This window comes from Chenopodium quinoa, unplaced genomic scaffold (genome assembly GCF_001683475.1).
Source record: "Chenopodium quinoa cultivar QQ74 unplaced genomic scaffold, ASM168347v1, whole genome shotgun sequence".
Lineage (NCBI taxonomy): Eukaryota > Viridiplantae > Streptophyta > Magnoliopsida > Caryophyllales > Amaranthaceae > Chenopodium > Chenopodium quinoa.
Genome location: NW_018743555.1, coordinates 1,642,697 through 1,655,863, shown reverse-complemented (window position 1 = coordinate 1,655,863; position 13,167 = coordinate 1,642,697).

Sequence of the window (13,167 nt, the reverse complement as noted above, 5' to 3'; positions counted from 1 at the left end):
AATTCTGCAAAATGATGCATTTCTAATGTAATATGCTTTCTCATAACATATACAACTTAAATTACATAACTTGCTTCAATCCTAAGACTTTAATATGACTCTCATACCTTAGTCCATGGAAGGGGTTTAGTGATTTCTCACTCATAATAAAACTTTGCAGAACATGACCTTCCGCTGGTCAATGATCTCATAATTGAAGTGATATCTTATATCCTTTTTGTAAGCGTTGTTCGAAGTGCGCCTACGTTAAAGCATGTGTGAATATGCTTGGCACTCATAGGAAGTGGGAATTGACATAATACGATTAGGGACAAGGAAAGTAGGGAGCCCCAACAAGTTTTTTAAGGAACTTGTAAACCGTTCACGGATCATTTAAGACAACCACGAATAAGGGACAACGAAGGCAACAACGATTGACCCCTGAAGGGTACACCCCATTCATAATCCATGAGATTACTAACTCCATATGATTCAGAACAACGAAAGGAGGATCGGGGATGATGGTACGAAGTGAGTCATGGAGTCACATTCGCCCGTATTGGCCTCTACTAGATTCTTATAGTGAAAAGTGATTCTTGCGATCTCAATGGCATGAAAATAAAATATTCAATTTGCTCCAAACTATTATTAGGCTAAATTGGTTGAATATTAATGCAACATATAATTCTAAAATATTAGTGATCACTTTAATTAATAACAAGATAAAAAAGGAACCTAAACAGGTCGTCCAAATTATCTTATTAGGCGTGATTTTCAATTACATATTCCCTTTAAACATGCAATATAGTGATCATAATAACAATAGAATAAACATTACTATTGGAAGCAATTTAACAATAATAGCGTTAATCAAATCAAATATAAAATAACCCTAATCATGATACTAGCAATGTTAAAATAAAATAAGAGTAACTAAATTAATTAATTACTCACATTCCGCACGTTCCTTTAAATTGCTACATCATGAATAAACTGTTAGTAACTTCAATACAAAAAATATAAAGTAAATGAAAATTAAATTAAATTAAATAAAGAGTAGAGTTGATTTGGTCAAAACCCTCAGTTATTTTTACCTTTTACGCCTTGGTTTAAGGACGGAACCTCGGGTTAAGTATGGACTCCTTGGAGCGCTTAGGGGAATTATTATGGAAGAATAAGGAGGCTAGAAATTAGGTTAAAGAGGGAGAAGAAAATGATTTTTGGTGTAAGGTGAGAGAGAATGATTATTGGTGCCCCAAACATTAGAGAGGAGGGGGTATTTATAGGGAAAATGAGTAGGGAACACACGGAACCCTAAAATAAATGGATAAAAACCCTAAAAACCGTACCGTGACACGGCAGATTCCACCATGACACGGTAGAACCTATCATGACACGGGGGAAACTTATGTGACGCGGGGAGCTGTTATGTAACGCGGGGGGTTTGCACATGAAAAAATAACGTGGGTAAAACACGGGAAATATGGAACCCTATAAAGAGGATAAAAACCCAAAAAAAAGGTTATCACTACACGGTAGATTCTACCGCATCACGACAGATTCTACCGTGTCACGGGGGAAATTAGTGTTACGCGGGACATATTTGACCTACGGGAAGTGACAACGTGTGAAGAGTTTACGCGGAAAAGACACGAGAAAATCCCGTGTACCGCGACACAACAAAGAATACCGCGACACGGAAATGCCCACCGCGACACGGCAAAGTCCATCGCGGCTCGGTAAAATACACCGTGTCACGGGGGAATAAGCATGCGGAAATGGCACGGAAAAGTTCCGTGTCACGGTATGTGTACCGCGACACGGTACAGACTGCCGTGACACGATACAAAGCCCCGTGCCACGTCACTCTCTCCCGCGACGCGGCAGTTAGTTGTTTGCGCGGTAGTTCCAGTTTTTTTACCCATTTTTAAAATCATCATAACTTTTGATCCGCAACTTGGAATGAGGCGTATAATATATCATTGGAAATATTATCAAGTATTATTTCCAACCCAATTATGACCAGGTCAAAATTATTTGTAGAGTTTAAGATATGGCCGTTTTAGTGGAAGGATGTCAGTTTTGGGCCGAGTTTAGTGTTTTGCTCATATCCTTTTCGTTATAGCTCGGAATTGAACTTATGATATATGTTTGGAAATCTTATTTTCAAGGCCTATTCAACAAATTAATAATTGGATCAAAATTATATATCCATAAAATCAGTTTCTCTCGGTTTTGTGATGTGGACACGAAAAGTGGATAACAAGCTATGGTTTGGGGAAATGAGCTAGGAAATGGATTAGTTCATGAAATATATTAGATAGAACATGGATTTAAGCACTTGAAAGATTAAATACTCAACCCGAACAATAATGACGGTGAAAGGTGTTCATCATCGGGTTTGGTTTTGGGGAGACATTTTTAGGTGTCTACAGAAACCCCCACTTTGACTGAGTTTGTAGAAACGTCAGTTTTGAAAACTATAGTCAAAGTATTCGATAGGGATGGAGTATGATTTAAGAATTTCTGCGATCCTAAATCACTCTGTATACGCCGATACCTGCAGAAAAATGTTAGTTCCATAGATAAAAGAGTAAAGGAATAGAATGCTTATCTGACACCAGTTTATCGGTGACAAATTAGTTTGGTAGCTTCCTATGCTTGAAGGAATCCACCGAATGACGTTTTTTTGAAATACTTTCCAAGCTTGAGGAAAGCCGACTGACGAGTTTGGTAGCTTTCTATGCTTGAAGAAATCTACCGGATGATACTTTCCATGCTTGAGGAAAGTTGACATATGAATTTAGTGGCTTTCTATGCTTGAAGAAATCCACCGATAATGCTTTCCATGCTTGAGGAAAGCCGACAAAGGAATTTGGCGGTTTTCTGTGCTTGAAGAAACCCACCGATAATAATTTTCATGCTTGATGAAAGTCGACAGATGATTTTGGCAGGTTTCCATGCTTGAAGAAATCTACCAGATGACACTTTCCATGCTTGAGGAAAGACTTGTCTGATTTTGGCTGGTTCGCTTGTCCCCGAACGTGGGCTGTAAATGGTTCGCTTGTCCCTGGACGTGGGCTGTAGATGGTCTGCTTGTCCCCGGACGTGGGCTGTAGATGGTCCGCTTGTCCCCCGACGTGGGCTGTAGATGGTCCGCTTGTCCCCGGACGTGGGTTGTAGATGGTCCGCTTGTCCCCGGACGTGGGCTGTAAATGGTCCGCTTGTCCCCGGACGTGGGTTGTAGATGAGACCTGCAAAAAAAAAATTTGCTAAGGGACTAGTATATACTTTGGTTGACTTGACCAACTGACTTGACCAAGTTTGACTTGACATGACAAGACATGTGTTTGGCTTGTGATTGTGTGTGTCTTGAGTGAGTGTGTGCACTGACACAAGCAATTAAAAATGCAAAAGCAAAAATTTTCCGTCAGTTTTGTCATGAGTGGAGGGTACCGACTTTCTCCCGAAAAAGAAAGACGTGAAAAATGAAGTTTTGTTTTTAAACTTCCCCAAAATAAAAGTCATGATAAAAAAAAGGGAAGAAGTTTTGAACTTCCTTGTTGAGCAAGAAATATGAATCATATGGATTTTCTTCTTGTCATATTGAACTGATCGTCTTGAGTATAATGTATGCATGATGCATGTTCTTAGGCTAGGAGGCTAAGGGCAATTAAGTCATGTGACACGATAGGTGAATGAACTTAGGTCATGGAGCTAAGCATCATATATGGTGTAAAGAAACGATCTTAAACGTCACTTAGGTCTTGAAGCTAAGCACATATATAGATGAAGTGGTTATTGCATAATGAACGTTGCTTAGGTCAAGGAGCTAAGAACGATATGATTTGTATGATTACAATCATTGATATATAAATGTTGCTCAGCACATTATGCGATGCATGAAACAATGAACATTTCTCAGGTCAAGAAGCTAAGCAAGTATACAATGTTTCTTTTAATGAATGTTGTCTTAAAAGATGATGAAGCATGCACAGTAGGGAAACAAGATTTCACGATAAAGGGTTCCTAAGGGACAAATGATATGGCTATGTATGTGTGGGTAAAGTGTGTACATGAATGTGATACTAAGGCTGGCTGCAAAGGTTATGGTGATGGAAATATATGTGTGAAGAGTAAAAGATGATGACTCTTTAGGCTAGGTAGGCTAAACGATGTGGGTTCAAGCCCCCAAGTCTTTCTCTAGATGGATAGGGTCATAGGATTAAGCGATGGATATTCTTTGACTTGATCATGCATATGAATGTGGCCGCACCTCAATGTGAGGTTGCCTACGTATCCATTAGGAATAAGGCCGAACGTAGCTCTAACCGAACTTTAAACAAGTGTATGTACACCTCAAAGAGGTATTTCAAGGGTTGTACTATGGTTAAGTGGATGGTTTAAGGAAGAAAGGGGTAAAAGGCTCAAGACCCGAGAGAAGCCCTCAAGATGTGTAACTGTGAATTTGAAAATTTTGAATTTTGCAAGTTTATTTTCAACAATTTTTTTTTTTTGCTTTGATTTTTTTTCATTCTGTTGAATCAATGTAGGCAATCTCAGATCATGCGGTCCATCACTCACTTAGCATTCATGTTTCTCAGGCACGGTACCAAGCACTCGATAAGAGACACAATGCGAGACGTGTTTGTATCAAAGACATGGAACACTTGCCTTTAGACATTGTTTTATTGTTGCTTTGCTGCTTTTTTTTTATTTGTTTTTTTTTTACTTTCTTTTTGAATGTTATACATTACACATCTTCCAATCCCAGGGTTAAGTGAATGTGGGTTGAAGAAATGAAGGCTAAACGTTAAACGAGGCTCAAAGTGGTTGATGAAGAAGTGGAATGTGATTAAACGGTTAACAGGGAATGACAGAGTTGCAAAGGTGCCTCAAATCATTGGTGTACCTTGTGTTTAGTTCGGTAATTGATTTTTTTTTTCTTTTTTTTATTATTTTTTTAGAATGAGTGAATGAAAAATGCTATGATCGAGATGTAAAGGAAATTGCTCATTTTATTAATGGAATAAAGGTGAGCGAAACACATGAAACAAATAAAAATTTGAAATGGAAAACCTATGCTAGACTTGAATGGGGGAATGGAGATGAATGATAAAAAAAAGAAAAGAAAAGAAATCATGAAATCTTGCATAAAGGATCTGTTGTGCGCCTTGTGTTCATTACTTCTTGTCGCCTGAAAGGACAGGAAGTTTGTTTGCATCCACCAAGTGTTAAATGACATCTTTCAAATTCCAACATTGCTCTGTAGTGTGGCCCCTGCCTTGATGGTACTTGCAATGGGCATTGGGATTCCATTTGGTGCTCCTTTCTTCAGGTTTTGGCTCTAGAAATGGCCCAATAGGTGTGATCAAGCCTTGACCGTAAAGGCGATCAAAGGCCGCATCATAAGTCATTCCTAAAGGAGTGTAAGTTCTTTTTTTCTTGGGCAATGGAGCATCAAGAGCTAACACTTCATTGAGATCAACTTGGCTTATATTGTTGGTAATATTTTCGTGCTTAGAAGACAAAGAAGAAGGATGTTCGTTCTTCTTGTTTTTCCAAGTGTTATTATTGTTACTACCAATAGTCTTTATTAGCTCATCCTCGATATTGATGCCGATGTCGTATACAGCTTCGAAAGTGTTCAGTGGAAGAAATTTGAGATGTTCCCTATATTTGTGAGTCAGATTTTGAATAAAGAGGCGAACCATCTCTCTTTCTTCGGGAGGATCTACCAAGAGTGAAGTTGTTTCCCTCCACCTATTCAGGTAAGCGGTGAAGCCTTCATTCTCTTTCTGTTTGAGAATGGAGAGTTCATGTTCAGAAGTTTTAGTTTGAATGTTACACCTGTAATGATTCATGAAACTGTCGGTGACATCTTGCCAAGTCGCAGTACGCTTGACATCTAGGGAATAAAACCATTGTTAGCAAGCATGTTCTAAGGAGAAAGGGAACACCTTAGGGAAGAGTTTTACGTCCAATCCCTTAAGAGCCATGGTTGTAGAGAACGCCTTCAAACGGAATATTGGATTGTCAGTAGGCTTGAACTTTGGAATATCAGCAGTGGAGAACTTTTCAGGGAGGTCTGTCCTTCACATCCAAAGGAGTGGGAGGCCGTTCCAGATAGGTGAAATCCTCATAAATCTTGCTCATTTGCTCTTTGATCTTGTCCATTGCAGCTGCAGTAATATTGTTTTGCTGTACTGTGTTGACTCTGGTAGTGAGTGCTTGTAACATGTTAGACATTGTCTCAATGGACTTGTTAATGTTCTCAATATCTTCCTTAGTGGCCATACTGAAAGTAGTTTGAAGGTGATGAGTGACGTGGAGATAGAAAAGTTCTCTTTAAACGCCTCTTAAGTATAAGAGCTTCATGTAGTAATGACTCGAACCATACCAATCTACCCTTGCTCCTTGACCAAGTGTTGTGAAATAAAACAACCGCACTTAATTGTTTGACACATTGCTCAAGATAGGAAAAAAAAAGTCATTTGAAAATAGGTGAGAATAACTACGATCCACTCATCTTTTACTATGATGGAAATGGGGGTGCATGAACCTAGTATACGATCATAAACGACATGGTGTATGACTCGATTTAAAAACAATAAAGAAAGTGTGTGGACTATACTTGATTCGTGAGTGATTAAGTGATGTTATAAGACTCGTGGTATGATTATATGGCTAGACATGTGAACAGTAACAATAATGACTGACGCGAGGACCAAATTAACACGGAAGACTAAAAAAAAGCTGACTGGACGTATTTCCTGATCACCGTGACACGGAAAACTGTACCGTGTCACGGTACAGGCTGCCATGACGCGGTGATCATTTCCTTTTTTTTCTTTTTGTTTTTGCTGGAAATCCATCGTGCCGCGGTGGAAACTGTCGTGACACGGTGAACTTTCCCGTGGCACGGTGGATGCTGACGTGGCACATGAATTTTTTTAGTTTGCGTTAATTACTAAGTGAGTGCGGTCCATTGGCAATCATTAGTCATAAAATAATCCACCATAGACAAAGAAAGATCGTTAGGGTTAGGATCAAAACGACCAAACATAAAACATGTAGGCAAAATGATGCAAAGAATAGTTTGCAACCTAAGGTCAAGTTCTATGTTCGACTATGGTCAGGTTTATTTGGTGTCAATAGGGTACCATGGTTAAGAGTTTGGACGCGTTACCAAGGCAGCCTCCCTTGAGGGTGTATGCCAACGAGCGGCTCTGCGAGTTCGTGATGAAATCGAACTCAACTCCATGGTTTGGGTGGATTTAATAACTCGGATGAACCCTTATTGCCATGAGCGTTTTTGGGTTGATGGAGCTTAAATCTCCCGGGGCTAAGACGCATGTAGAACACACACGTTTTTTTCAGAAAAATCGAAGGAATTTGAATATGAGAAGATAAAACAAGCTACCAGACTGATTTTAGGACTGTCGTGACACGACAGAGAGCACCGCGAAACAGTGCTGCACATCGTCAGACGGTGTACTGCACCGTGACACGGCAGATTTTGTCGTGGCACGGCAGTCAGAAAATCTGACTAGTGCCTTGTTTTCCTTCGTACGCAATCAAGTTATTCAAATTTTCCTACGGGACAGACCTAAATGCGACGTTAAAACGTTTATGCTTATGCAACAATGCCAAATTAATCACAAAAATATTTTTCAAGAATCTTTCAAGTCTCATCCACTCATCTTAATTAAATACCGATCACTCAAATCGATAAATAACCAAGAATCCTCTCTAGTGGAGTCGCCAAATTGTAGAAACGTCGCTCAAAGTACGCCTACGTTAAAGCATGTGTGAATATGCTTGGCATTCATAGGAAGTGGGAATTGACATAATACGATTAGGGACAAGGAAAGTAGGGAGCCGCCAACAAGTTTTTTAAGGAACTTGTAAGCCGTTCACGGATCATTTAAGGCAACCACGAATAAGGGACAACGAAGGCAACAACGATTGACCCGTTAAGGTTACACCCCATTTATAATCCATGAGATTACTAACTCCATATGTTTCGGAAGCACAAAAGGAGGATCGGGGATGATGGTACGAAGTGAGTCATGGAGTCACATTTGCTCGTATTGGCCTCTACTCGATTCTTATAGAAAAAGTGATTTCTGCGATCTCAAAGGTATGCAATAAAATATTCAATTTGCTCCAAACTATTATTAGGCTAAATTGGTTGAATATTAATGCAACATATAATTCTAAAATATTAGTGATCACTTTAATTAATAACAAAATAAAAAAGGAACCTAAATCGGTCGTCCAAATTATCTTATTAGGCGTGATTTTCAATTACATATTCCCTTTAAACATGCAATATAGTGATCATAATAACAATAGAATAAACATTAATATTGGAAGCAATTTAACAATAATAGCGTTAATCAAATCAAATATAAAATAACCCTAATCATGATACTAGCAATATTAAAATAAAATAAGAGTAATTAAATTAATTAATTACTCACATTCCGCACGTTCCTTTAAATTGCTACATCATGAATAAACTGTTAGTAACTTCAATAAAAAATTTAAAGTAAACGAAAATTAAATTAAATTAAATAAAAAGTAGAGTTGATTTGGTCCAAACCCTCAGTTATTTGTACCTTTCACGCCTTGGTTTAAGGACGGAACCTCGGGTTAAGTATGGACTCCTTGGAGCGCTTAGGGGAATTATTATGGAAGAATAAGGAGGCTAGAAATTAGGTTAAAGAGGGAGAAGAGAATGATTTTTGGTGTAAGGTGAGAGAGAATGATTATTGGTGCCCCGAACTGTAGAGAGGAGGGGGTATTTATAGGGAAAATGAGTAAGGAACACACGAAACCCTAAAAAAATGGATAAAAACCCTACCGTGACACGGCAGATTCCACTGCGACACGGTAGAACCTACCGTGACACGGGGGAAACTAGTGTGACGCGGGGAACTGTTGTGTGACGCGGGGGGTTTGCGCATGAAAAAATAACGCGGATAAAACACGGGAAATATGGAACCCTAAAAAGAGGATAAAAACAATAAAAAGGTTACCGCTACACGATAGATTCTACCGCGACGCGGCATATTCTACCGTGTCATGGGGGAAATTAGTGTGACGCGGGACATATTTGACCTACGGGAAGTGATAACGTGTGAAGAGTTTACGTGGAAAAGACACGAGAAAATCCCGTGTACCGCGACACGGAAAAGAATAACGCGACACGGAAATGCCCACCGCGACACGGCAAAGTACACCGCGGCTCGGTAAAATACACCGTGTCACGGTGGAATAAGCATGCGGAAATGGTGCGGAAAAGCACCGTGTCACGGTATGTGTACCGCGACACGGTACAAAATTCCGTGACACGGTACAAAGCCCCGTGCCACGTCACTCTCTCCCGCGACGCGGCAGTTATGTTGTTTGCACGGTAGTTCCAGTTTTTTACCCGTTTTTAAAATCATCATAACTTTTGATCCGCAACTCGGAATAAGACATATAATATATCATTGGAAATCTTATCAAGTATAATTTCCAACCAAATTAGGATCAAGTTAAAATGATTTGTATATTTTAAGATATGGCCGTTTTTGTGGAAGGGTGTCGGTTTTGGGTCGAGTTTAGTGTTTTGCTCATATCTTTTTCGTTATATCTCGGAATTAGGCTTATGATATATGGTTGGAAAGCTTATTTCAAGGCCTATTTAACCAAATAATAATTGGATCAAAATTATATATCCATAAAATCGGTTTCTCTCGGTTTTGCGATGTGGACACGAAAAGTGGATAACAAGCTATGGTTAAGGGAAATGAGCTAGGAAATGGATTAGTTCATGAAATATATTGGATAGAACATGGATTTAAGTAATCCAAAGATTAAATACTCAACCCGACCAATAATGTCGGCAAAAGGTGTTCATCATCGGGTTTGGTTTTGGGGAGACATTTTTAGGTGTCTACACTTTTGTTTGGATTTGTGATGTGACTTTGTCTCCTTTGTTCTTGGGCAAAGGTGACCTATTAGTCACATGAAATTTTAATCCGAACTTCCTCTCTAACTATCTTACTATATTTTAATACACATATTCTAACATTGAGCATGCAACAGTGCTTTGTTTTGAATTCTTCAAGCTCACTGTCCTTCTCCATCTAGACACAAATATGCATTTAAATCACCATCTAGAATCATCTTGCCTTGTTTGGAAAACTTGCATTCATGTAACCTTTTGACAACTTGATTAAATTACCTTTTAACACAATAGCTGGAATAATTCCTCTTAGTGCTTCTCAAGTACTCAAGGATTTGTTCTTGGTAACTCTCTATATGCTTATTCTTAATTTGCTTGAAAATTGTCACAAGTCATATGCAAGATCTTGCTTTGTACATTTTATGGCACATATAATGGTCCCTATTATATAAGGTACACTGTCCATGCAACTCAACTCTATTAGCTTTTGAAAGCAATGAGTTTTACTGAGTGTAATACCATGAAACATGGGAAGACATCATCTCTTAGAGTCTTGCTTCATGAACTTGTCAAGATCCTTATCAACATAAGTCTCTTGATTAGGTCCAATCATTCTTCAAGATTCACTTCGTGGATTTTGATTCCCAATATGTACTCAACATCTCCTAAGTCTATCGTATAGAAACAATCTTTCTAACCACTGCTTGACTTATTCAAGCATTGATATATCATTTCATATGAACTGTATGTCAACTACATACTAGAATAAGAAGACCAATTACTCCCACTAAACTTTTTGTCTCTACAAGATTCCCTTTTCGTTCTACTAAGGAAATCAAACTGTTTGATTACGAATGTTCCAACTCCTTATTGCTTACTTCAATCCATAAATGAATTTCTGAAGTTTTCAAACTTTCTAGGAATTCTGGATTTTAAAACTCTTAGGTTGTATCATATACATGTTCACCATCAAGAACATTTCATGAAGGTGATTTTGATATCCATAACTAGAATAATCCGAATAGGCTTACCTAACTAATAGGTTTGACCCTATTTGTAAGACTATTATGGATTAACACATCTTTACAAACATGGAGTCCATACTGGATTTCATGGATTTGAGCCATTTCCTGAGTTGGCACTTGTCCAAATCTTGCTTGTAGGGCATAGGTTCCAACCATTTCAATAGGAAAATTTTAGAATCCACCTTTTACTAGAATTCCAACAAACTATTTGTTTTAATCCTAAGTAACCTACGATAGGTATGAGCAACAATATAATTATTCTCTTCAACTCTTTGAAGCCTTTCATTCTAGTAGGACGATAGAAGTCTCGCTAGTTGAATTAGCTTGCTTCGACACATGGTTTATCAAATTAGCTAATTTCATATGCCTTCGTTTCTGATGTAGTGTTATCCACATCCATTTGTTACTCGTCTTGAATCTCATCAAGATCTAACTTTACTCTCACTTGGCTTTGTAGGAAGGCATTCTTTCTATAAAGACACTATCGCGAGCAACAAACACTTTGTTTCTACGCGATTGTAGGAATAATACCTCTAAGTTTCCATGAGAAAACCCATGAATAACTATTTTTCTGATATAGGGTGCATTATGTCATCTTTGTAAGCATTTTACATTGATTTCATAACCCTTAATCCTGTTTAGAAAAGATAACTTTTGGAACATTTCCAAATCATAAATCTTATGACATCTTTTACTGCTTTGGTTAAGTTTCCTGTTTAGTATATTCGCAATTGTTGTTGTTCTAATGCATATTCTCAAAATGATATTTGTAAATCATTAAATCTTGGATCGAACAATGGCAAGAAAATTTTGACTCCTTCTTCATAAACATACACTTTAATTGTAATGTTTCTGGATTGTGAATTAATTCAACAATTCCCTTTAGATGACCATTCCTTTTGAGTTAAATATTTATCACAACAATCATATTGTGGTGTTAATTTGTTCATATCAAACTGATTTTACATTTCATTTTGGAATTTTGAACATTTCAATGTTTCCAAGCTTTACTTCATTAAGTAATTATATACATATTTACTTAAATCGTTAGTAAAAGCAACGAAATAGTTAAATTTTTTTTTTTTTGCTAATTTTGAAATTGTTGATCCACACACATCATATGTATGAGTTCCAAAAGGTTATTTTAGCTTCTTTTACCCTTTCTACTAAAAGGCAACTTGGTCATCCTAACTTATCAAGCATGAATTTTAGTTCTGAAGTGATTCATAATTATATAAGAATAAGAGTCCATCCATAACTTTGGATGTGAAAATGGTTAATGTGACCTAACCTTACTTGTTATAAGTAAGTGTACTTTGAATCATCTAAATTTTACTTTTGTGATCTACTTATATCAATGTCACAAAACAAAATTAACTCATATCTAGCAAAATGAAAACAATTTATTACCTTGATCATGGATCAACACTTGTCCAAGCCAAGTAAACCAAATCAGTATTCTAACAAAACTAAAATATTGTTTCATTAACTGGAAATCGTTCTAAAATCATGATAAACTAATCAAAATTTAAAACTATGAAGCTATCTCTGGCCACTCAAATACTTCTAGTGCACCTTCAAGCTTCATTTCCTTGCTAGCTTCACTTGTTTGCATTTCCTGCGCAACATCTCAATGTTAAGCACTGCAACTTGGTATCACATACCTAAGTGAAAGTTAAAATGTTTATAACATAATACTTGAGGTTGATGCTCCATTCTTCTTGAGGAAGTCGAGGTATTTCTGACAATTTCGCTTCCAATGCCCCTTCTTCTTGCATTAAAAGCATTCACTTTCACTTGCAGCCTTGGGCTTTGGAGTCGTCATAGGCTTTTCAGGAGCCTTGGCAACTTGCTTGCCCTTGCTCTTGGAACTAGCCTTTTTCCCCTTCTTCTTGAACCCCTTTCCTTTTTGAATCATAAGAACTTCTTTCTTAGGTTCCTTAGAGATTTGTTTCTCAGCACTAACCAGCATTGCATGCAATTGATTCATAGTCTTTGCAGTGGAAGTCATGTTAAAATTAATGATAAAATGGTTGAAACATCCTGGTAGTGAATGGAGAATGATGTCTGTTTCCAAATCATCACTATATGGGTGCCCAAGTTTCTCCATACTTTGAATTAGCCGATCATTTTGAAAACATGATCATGAACTGTGGCCCCCTTCTCCATCCTACAATCCAGAATCTCACGATGGAGCTCATACCT